Raw genomic sequence first — 10,432 nt, forward strand, 5'->3', positions numbered from 1 at the left:
GCATGCCTGCAATGCTTGGCACCCCAGTGATCTTGCTGCAGGAGATTAAAAGGGCTGTCACGTGGGAACAACAATTCTCATCTTCCCCTAAATGTCTCGTCCTCTCACCACAGATACAGCGGATAGTGGGAGATGCAAACAGGAGACATGGGAGTGTCAGATTCACGGCTTGGCACCACAGATGCAGTCAGCATGCCACATTAGTCTGGCCTGTTGGCTCGTCAATAGGGACTTTGGTCCTAAACCAAAGGAGCAGAGAGCAAAGCTCACCTTTCAGTAGACCCTGTGGTGACCCTGTGGTGACCCTGTGATGACCCCAGTGAGAAAAGGTTCTAGAAGATTGCTAATCATTACACAGACACAAACTAAGAGCAGCAACATGTGTTTATTTGTTTTAAAGGTAACAGTACATAATAACAGTGTGTGTGTGTGTGCGTGTGTGTGTGAGTTTCTACAGGGGGACGTAGCTGTGCTGGAGTCTCTGTGGGTTCATTGCTGATGTTTTTGACAGAGGAAATGATGTAAAGGCCTCGTTGTGGGTTGTGTTGAAGTGGTGCTCCTCACAGGGTGGACTGATGTGACTCTCTTTAATCTACAAACAAACAAACAAACAAACAAATAAGCCTGAGGTGCATACTTCTGATGACACCATAGTGTTGTTTAAATTAACCAACTTCTGATGACACCAGGTAGATATTCCATCAACCTCGCTAATGAAGGCGGCGCTTAACAGATATAGCCTGGCTTGAACTAGCGTAGACTTTCACTTGGGGCTGAAGCCGTTCCATTAACTCAAGTTAGCAGCATCTTGGCCTCGTTTATTCAAGCGAGGTTAAAGTCAGCTTCATCTCTGCATGTGCACGAAGTAGAACAGTAGACCAAAGCAGTAGATTGATGAAAAGAGGATATATGTCGTAAAATTGAGACAATACTAGACTGTTTCTGTTTGATTTGGCAAGCACCATCTACAGGATTTTCATCGAAAGTCATTAAATTTAACATCGAGAGAAAAAAATAGATTGCCTACAGAAATGGGAGAATAATGAAAGCATACATTTAAAACAACAATGCTAATGGTTTTGAAATCAATTGCGAGTTTGATTGGCTTCACTCTTGAACACATAGGTCTATACAGTCTATGCTTGAACAAAACGAGTGAATTAATAAATAGTATAAACTCAAAAACAACTTATGGATATGCATATGGATATTCAAAACTATCTATAGCCTAGCTTATGTTCTTAGATTAAAAGAGTTCACTCCAAATTATTGTCTAGGTGTAGGTGGTCATAAAATAAATTAGTATCAACATAATATTGTCTCCCATAAGTCCCAAAGTGTTTTGGAATAAAATTATCTGAAATGCAATGGCTTTCAATTCAATTTATGCCTAATATTTAATCTGTGTAGCACACAGTTGATTTGACATTCATGAACAATCGTCGACACATGAAGCAGTTTTAATTATTAGCTGGCTACAGAATTATCCTTTGGCTTGCATCAGATAGGCTATAGCTGAAGCCCACTGGCAAAGCTGTCACTGAACAGCCTACCAAAATGTGCATGACCCTTTATCAGCAGTAGACATATGTCTTTCATCAAAGATTATAGCTAAAAATTCCATTATCAAGGTGATAAACTATGGAGCCTTAATACTTCGTATGGGAAGCGAACCTGCGAACACGCAAGAATGTAATTCCTTTCCTATGCACGTTGCTGCACGTTGCTGCAACGTCGCTGCACGTTACACCACCACCGAACGTAAGTGACGTAGAGTAGCAAGATTCCTAGAACCACACGCATGTGAAGTTAAAATATTTTTAATCGCATAATCTTCATACGTTCTTTGGAGGTAGTGAATGTGTAAATCCATGCTTGGTGACACTGTAGGAAAAAACATTTCTATTTTTGAAGGTGTAGGCTACAGGTGACGAAAGCACAGGTTGACGGAACCATCTTTTTGGACTCGTTTTCCGACTGATTGTTTTTTTTTGCAACACAGCTTAATTTAGAGTGAAAGATTAAGAATCACTGCACACTGATCACTATTAACTTAATATTTATTTTTAAACGAACAACGCGTTTCGCCTAGCGCTCCTCAGTGTGCGTTGATTCTTAATCTTTCACTCTTGGATTATACTTACCTGCCTCACCTGCACCTGTTCAACTGAAGGTTTGTGCACAGGGACACCTATGGACTTTGACAGCTTAATTTAGCTTGAAAGTTAACCTGCTACGGAGCAGATTAGTTCTGTGGCATAAATTCCCATAGTTACCAAGCTGGGATTCACGTTAACCTCATTAGTGGAACGGAATTCTCACTAAAATTAGCGAGACTTATCGAAATAAGCCAGGTTTGGCCTTTAGTGAAGTTGATGGAATATCCCCCAGGTAAGTGTTGTTTAATTAACCAACTTCTGATGACACCAGGTAAGTGTTGTTGTTGGCTAAGGCCCTGAGTGGTCTTATTGGCTAAGGCCCCTGAGTGGTATGATAGGCTAAGGCCCTGAGTGGTCTGATTGGCTAAGGCCTGAGATCAGAGTCTGGTGTCAGTAGGTGGGTTTACATGGACAGTTTTTTGTCATTCCGATTAAACGATTCCAATTAAAAGATTCATGCCATCTGTTTACATTGAGTACATTCTACTTTGATCAGGTGCTCAAGCACTTTAGAGTCTTTTACATGGGGTTCGTTCTATTCCGATCAGGTGCTCAAGCACTTTAGAGTCTTTTACATGGGGTTCGTTCTATTCCGATCAGGTGCTCTCAAGCACTTTAGAATCTTTGATGGGAATAGCCGTTGTTGCTTCATTTTTCCTTGAGAAGATACAGCAGCCAATCTGATTGACCGTATACATGGCTGTTTAATCAGCAGTTTTATTCTGATCAAGGTGTTTATATGTGTCATTTAAGTGTTAAGTCTAAATTAACTAAAGCTGATCTAACTAGATGTACCGCAGAGCGGTACAAAATATGACCGCCGCCCAGTCCAGCACATTTTTTCCACAAAAAGAAATCACGCTGAAAGGCCTATATGATTCTAACTGTCTCACTAAATTGCATTATCCACACTCAATTCTCACTGGTATCTGCTAGACAACAAGTACCAAAACATGATTAGTTCATAGATTTCACATGTAAAATTCATTTTATACAACCCCACCTCCATCTTGCCTGTTCATAAATATCAGAAATTCTTGATTGTTTGTGTTATGTTTATGTTATGTGTGTGGGTGTGTGTGTGTGTGTGAGTGTGTGTGTGTGTGTGTGTGTGTGTGCGTGCCTGCGTATGTGCCTGTGCATGGAAGCGTACATATGTCTACTGTGTGAGTATGTGTCATGATTACTGTGAATGTGTGTGTGTGTGTGTATCTGTTTGTGCACATGTGTGCACATGAACTGGGCTAACATGACCCCTGGAGGCAAATATACGGAAAAAATGGTCATCCTAGGCCCTACAGTTCTCAAGATATTCACAGAGAACTGTGTCTGGCCTACCCTCCTTTCGGGGGGTCCAGTCCAGCGGGGGGGCTACAGATCAAAACGAAAAATGACAGTTCCATGCTATCCATGTGGGGGTACATGCCCACCAAGTTTTGTGTACCCCGGTCTTTCAGTGTCCCGGGAATCCTTGTTGGTGTACGTCACTAAATGTACACATAAATTGTTTTATTGTAAGGCCCCCCATGAACGAAAGTACACAAAACTTGGCATGCATTCGGAGGGTGTCATAATGATCCTACACTTTCAATTTCGTGCAGTTTTGACCATGTCAGCCAGAGATATTGTGATGGAAACACCTAATTTTTTGCTTTTTAATTTTTAACTAGGTGGCGCTATACATGAAATAAGTGGTAATGGGATGGGTTGACATGGCCCCTTGAGATCAACATACAAAAAAAAGGTGGACCTCCTTAGGCCCTACGGTTCTCGAGATATTCACAGAAAACTGTCTCCGGCCACCTACAGGCCAGTTGGTGTATAGTAACATAAATGAATTTATTGTGTGGCCCCCCATGAACGGAATTCCACGAAACTTGGCGTGCATTCAGAGGGTGTCATAATGATCCTACACTTCCAATTTCGTGCAGTTTTGACTATGTTAGGTCACAGATACCTGCGATTACAACACCTCATTTTTACTTTTTTGTGTTTAACTAGGTGGCGCTATACATGAAATGAGTGGTTATGGAATGGGTTGACATGGCCCCTAGAGATCAACATAAAAAAAAAAAAATGGTCCTCCTAAACCTTACGGTTCTCGAGATATTCACAGAAAACTGTGTCTGCCCTACCCTCCTTTCGGGGGGTGCAGTCCAGCGGGGTTACATGCCCACCAAGTTTCGTCTACCCCGGTCTTTCAGTGTCCCGGGACTCATTGACAGAAATTTGGACATGCGAAAAAAAAAAAAAAAATCTGACTAAACCTATATGACCGCCGCTTCGCTGCGCGGCGGTCATAATAACTAGGCAAAATCAATTTGCTAATTGGCAAGACATTACATGTAAACACTGATGCTACCTTAAGCTTTTCAGTTAGGGCCCTGTAATATCTATAACAGCTCCCAAATCTGGACAGTCTAAACAGTGGACTCGGTCTGCAGTAGTTGACCTAGTTTCATTGATAGTGAACTATTCAGACAGTCTCTTTTTACATAAACTGTATCAAAGTTCAGGCTCCTGGAAAAGAAAAACAATTATTTGAAGTGTCACAGTCCAGTATTTGGTCCACGGATGAGTAGGTCCTAAAATAGAAGCTGTAGGAGGTGAATGAGTGACTGACAGACTGTTGGCCAAACTAAACAGTCTTCTTGTTTCAGATGTCTGGACTTCAGATCAGCTACTAACCATATTCTAACCATTTTGCTCCTGTTTTATTTGAACCATTTTACTCCTGTTTTATTATGACCGCCGCTAGCGAAGCGGTCATATAGGGATTGTCAAAGTTTTTTTTTCTTTTTTTTTTTTTCCCCGTCATCTACTTCCTGAATTTTTGGTCAACGATACCCGGGACACCGAACCACCGGGGCACATGAAATTTGGTGGGTATGTAGCCCCACTAGACTTTTACGGAAAAATTTAGTTTCGTCCCCGGGGGCCACTCCCCCCCCGTGCTGGGCCCCCCGAACCTAAAAAAAAGCAGTTTTTCCTAAATAACTACCTGAACCGTGGCACTGAGGATGAAGAATCTTTTATGGTATGTTGGTCTCAAGGGCCCACATCAACCTGGCCCATAATCACTCATTTGTGATTTGCACCCCCCCGGTAAAAAATGAAAATGCAATATTATTCTGCTTTAATCGCCCCTATCTTCAGTTAAGATGTTCAGAACTGCACCAAATTTTATGTGTATGATTGACCTGGCATTCTCTGGGGGTATGCCAAGTTTCGTAGAATTCCATCCATGGGGGGGTCTAAAAAAATTAGGTTTTGTGTACATTTAGTGACTGTACACTCATTGGCCTGTAGATGGCGGTGCACACATATACAAATGCACACACACACAGGCACCCACAAACTATCGGTATTAGAACGGCCGATACATAATTACAAATTTAGTAGCATTACAAGAAAGCCAAAATAAATATTCATCATCATCATCATGGCTGCATTTCCAGTATTGGCGATAAGTAGTCGTTTGTCCACTAGATGGCGCATCGTTGCAGTGAGACGTAATTTTTTGTTGGAAGTTAAAAGTGGGTTGGAAAAACAATGGACGCTTCCTACAAGGACTAGTTTACCGCAGAGAACGTCTAATAAGGATAGGATGATGTTCACATGAAATGTAATTCCCATTTCTTCTTGAAGCCGAAATAAATCTGAGGATGTTTATCGGACATGCTTGGTTTTTACTGAGGGTACGTTAATCTTATAATATCAATAAGGACCTAGGTAATGTTACCGTTAGCGTTGGTTGAGTGATGGAGGCCAATTTGATTGATTGCATTTGTAGAAAACTATAAATGCGGTTATACCAAGCAAATTGATAGCAGCACTGTAATTGTATCTTTCGACTGTCATTTGTTGCACGTGCTACAAAAATCATTCTGTGCAATGGAAGATTTACTAACGTTACACCGGTCTGATACAGTTTTGCCTATACATGCGTGAGACTGAGACGCCTGTTTATTTTGTTTTAAGTGCGTGCAGGGTGTGAGAGGGGAATCGATGTGCTTTGATTCCAGCTTGGTAGTTGTAGTCTGTGAAATTAAAAAGCACGTGTGTGTGAAGTATCCAAACAATGACACCTTCATTTCATTATGGCTGCTTTAGCAACACACCTTAAGCTACTGTGTAGTGGGTCCCATTTAGAAGTGGCTACTTCATTCGCGCTTTCCTTGACTCATGGAGCTGCGTGAATTTTATTACAACTTTTCGCCACGGTATGGCAGTTTAAGTCCACTTGATACTGTAAGGCGTAAGCCATTGGTTTCCAAAGGAGATTTTATTTGTGTCGCCAGCATAGCCTATTGACAATTTATGTTGTAAATAGGCCTACCTTATAAGCCTACCTGTAGCTTAGGGAAGCTAACAGCTTTCTATTAGGATCTAGTTTGTTAGTTACAGTGTTGTCATAACTCCCTGATGCATTTTTGCATTTAGAATAGCCAGAGCGTCAATATCTTAATCGGAAAATTAAACAATATCGGGTGCCTATGGACTAGGCTGGGTGAACCCAGCCTGATCTGCCCGCTATTTATTTTTTGATTTCTTAAAAGATTGAGCTTGGTCTCGTGAAAGCCAGACTAGCCATGGACCTCAGTTACACAATGCAAGGGAACATGAATCAGCCTATATTTGCACAAACAATAACGGACAACAGCTCTTCAACTTTGGCCCGTTAAAATGTGTATGAACAGTCATTTCATCAAGGCCATGTCTGTTATTTGCACCACTGGTTAGATGTAAAACAGCATTTCGTTTCAGACTACTGTTACTTAATTTGTGCATTAACAATAACGTTTCAGACTACTGTTACTTAATTTGTGCATTGACAATAAAGTATTACATGAACTAAAGATGACTAAAATCTTGTAGAAGAAGAAACATTCACAAAAAAATCCATCCATCCAAAAATGACCTTTGTTTTTGATAGCTGTTGAAAACGGCATGGAACTGACAGAGATGTTTTTGTTTATAAATAAATAAATAAATAAATAAATAAATAACATTATGCTGATACCTTTTGCTTTTCCCAAATACAATGTAGCCTACAGGTGTAAGTGACCTTTCATCAATCCAGTTGCAATGGATGAACTGTGATGAACTGCCCTACTTGGGATTGTTTAGAGATTTTAAAGGTTTTATAACAATGCTACATCTTCTTTGGCTATTCTACAATCTATTCACCTTTTCAGCACCAGTAGGCTACTTTCTGTGCAGCCGCACACACACACTCAGGCATGCCAAACAAGCATACACAAACATTTCAAGAGTGGGGGATGGAGTAAAATATGGAGACAAATTGAAGTGTGATTTATTTTTGCGGAACGGATGTATAGGACTGAGCGGCGGTCATATTTTGTACCGCTATGCGGTACATCTAGTTTGAACCATTTTAACTCCTGTTTTATTTGAACCATTTTAACTCCTGTTTCAACTGCTTGTGGTGCGGCTCACCTGTTCTGACTGGGCGTCTACTACCACCAGCTGTTTTAACTGAGAGGGGTCTACCGCTTACCTGTTTTAACTGAGTTACCTGTTTTAACTGAGTGGGGTCTACCGCTTACCTGTTTTAATTGAGAGGGGGGCAGCTCCTGCCTTTTTCCGTTTGAGGGACGGAAGTCTCTCTGTACCGTTGTGATAGCAGGTTCTGGTTCTGGGGACAAAAAAGGTCATAATAATGATCTATTAAATATTAATAATGATCTATTAAATATTGAACTCTCATAATAATGATCTATTAAATATTGGGGCAGCCGTGCCCTACTGGTTAGCGCTTCGGACTTGTAACCGGAGGGTTGCCGATTCGAACCCCGACCAGTAGGCATGGCTGAAGTGCCCTTGAGCAAGGCACCTAACCCCTCACTGCTCCCCGAGCGCCGCTGTTGTTGCAGGCAGCTCACTGCGCCGGGATTAGTGTGTCCTTCACCTCACTGTGTGTTCACTGTGTGCTGAGTGTGTTTCACTAATTCACGGATTGGGATAAATGCAGAGACCAAATTTCCCTCACGGGATCAAAAGAGTATTTTTACTTATACTTACTTATTGAACTATGTAGCATTGGACCAGTAATCTGGTTATAGCAATAATAGAACAACCCCAAATCAGAAAAAGTTGGAACGTTGTGTAAAATGCAAATAAAAACAGAATGTGATAATCTACACATTTTGTTAACCCATATTTAGATGCAAAAATGACAAATTTGACTATTTCAGGGAAAATATATGTTCATTTTGAATTTGATGCCAGCAACATGTTTTAAAAGAAGTTGGGACTTCTTTTAAAAGAAGTTGGGTTTCTTGAATTTCCCCTGGGGATCAATAAAGTATCTATCTATCTATCTATCTGGGACCGGGGCATGTTTACCACTGTGCTGCTTCACCTCCGGATTTCACAGCATTCTGTGTTTAGGGACCAGTTGCTAGAGTTTTGAGAATGAAATGTTGTCCCCTTCTTCCACAATATATTTCAGCTGCTGAACCGTCTGACACACCCAATTGGACAGGTCTGGATTACTGAACCGTCTGACACACCCAATTGGACAGGTCTGGACTGCAGAACCGTCTGACACACCCAATTGGACAGGTCAGGCCTTTTCAGCTGCAGAATTCATTTTGCTTTGCATTTTGTTGCCTCTGTCCCAACATTTTTTGAAATGTGTTGCAGCATGAAATTTAAAATGAGCATATTATATTAACCATGAAATAGTCAAATTTGTAATTGTCATTTCAGCTACATTTCAACATTTCAGATGTTGTCTATGTCCTTTTTGCAACAAGATTTGCAGTTATCACATTCTGTTTTTATTTGCATTTTACACAATGTCCCAACTTTTTCTAATTTGGGGTTGTAAATTTAGTACTTCAAATGTAAAAATCAAAGTGTGAAAACCAAGCATAGTGCCGCTTCTGGTTAGCCCAAAACGTAAGAACCAACTGATGATGTTTGACTGATGTTTCGGTATAGACTAGATATGGCTCTGGTAGGAACCAATCAGAGAGCCTGATGTTTGGTGTAGAGAGACATGGCTCTGGTGGGAGCCAATCAGAGAGCCTGATGTTTGGTGTAGAGAGACATGGCTCTGGTGGGAGCCAATCAGAGAGCCTGATGTTTCGGTTTAGACTAGACATGGCTCTGGTAGGAGCCAATCAGACAGCCTGATGTTTGGTGGTGGTTGGTGTGTGTGCTCATACCCAGGCCGGAGAGCACACGTCCAGAGGGGTGTGTGTGGGGCTGGGCCCGGGCCCCCTCTCGTCTCGGGTAGTCCTCTTTGGAGGAAGTTCCGTAGAACATCTGACCCAAACTGGGCCGACCAAACTGCACGTTACTCCTGGTTCTGAGGCTGGCCCCGTCCGCATGCGTGGGAACCTCGCTGTGGTTCCCCTGAGGAGCCCCCGGTAGGAGGAGAGAACACAGAACCACATTCAGCAGGAACATTTGGGGTGAGGGGAGAGAACACAGCCACATTCAGCAGGAACGTTTGGGGTGAGGGGAGAGAACACAGCCACATTAGAACAGGAACGTTTGGGGTGAGGGGAGAGAACACAGAGCCACATTCAGCAGGAACGTTTGGGGTGAGGGGAGAGAACACAGAGCCACATTCAGCAGGAACGTTTGTGCGATGTTGATGCAAGGGGGCCATCCGAACTAAGAACTAAAACTGAGCTTTTGTCACAGTAGTACTAAAGGAGCGATTTGTAGGATTGTTACCGAACGTTCTGTAGGCCAAAATCAAAACACTGGAGACTACCAGACGCGAGCCTCTTCTGGGTTGCCAGATGTAGGATAATGAATGAATGAAACCTTTATTGCCCCAAGGGGGAATTTGTCTTGCATTTAGGAGCCATAAGTTACATAGAGCTAGACAATACTTATACAGACTCACACATTGATACATAGAATGACAAACAAATCCAAAAAACATACAATATATATTAAAAAAGTGTGTATGCATGCTTTAGGATGGTGTCAACTTTCTGACTTTCTGGTGGTCAATGATTTCTTAGGGCTTTGTTTAGTTCAGCTGGTGAATAACTATGTTACGTGCAACAGCATAACTGGAGGTTTGTGTGAGTCTGTGTGTGTGTGTGTGTGTGTGTGTGTGTGTGTGTGTCAGCTGGTGTATAAATATGTTACGTGCAACAGCATGACTGGAGGTATGTGTTTGTGTGAGTGTGTGTGTGTGTGTATCAGCTGGTGTATAACTATGTTACGTGCAACAGCATAACCGGAGGTGTGTGTGTGTGTGTGTGTGTGTGTGTGTGTGTCTT

At 41.8% G+C, this 10,432-nt stretch overlaps 1 long non-coding RNA gene across 1 annotated transcript; it reads right to left on the reverse strand.

Annotated features, from left to right (window-relative positions):
* Window positions 1–481: 481 nt before the first annotated feature.
* Window positions 482–9,501, reverse strand: LOC143116543 (uncharacterized). Its single transcript, XR_012985829.1, has 3 exons — window positions 9,356–9,501; window positions 7,730–7,818; window positions 482–592 (listed from the first exon to the last, which is right to left on the reverse strand). It is a non-coding gene; the product is annotated as an uncharacterized LOC143116543 (long non-coding RNA).
* Window positions 9,502–10,432: the final 931 nt, after the last annotated feature.

This window comes from Alosa pseudoharengus, unplaced genomic scaffold (assembly GCF_046254945.1).
Source record: "Alosa pseudoharengus isolate Yale_2024_CS ecotype anadromous, Long Island Sound unplaced genomic scaffold, YU_APseudo_1.1 YU_APseudo_1.1_scf_11, whole genome shotgun sequence".
NCBI lineage: Eukaryota > Metazoa > Chordata > Actinopteri > Clupeiformes > Clupeidae > Alosa > Alosa pseudoharengus.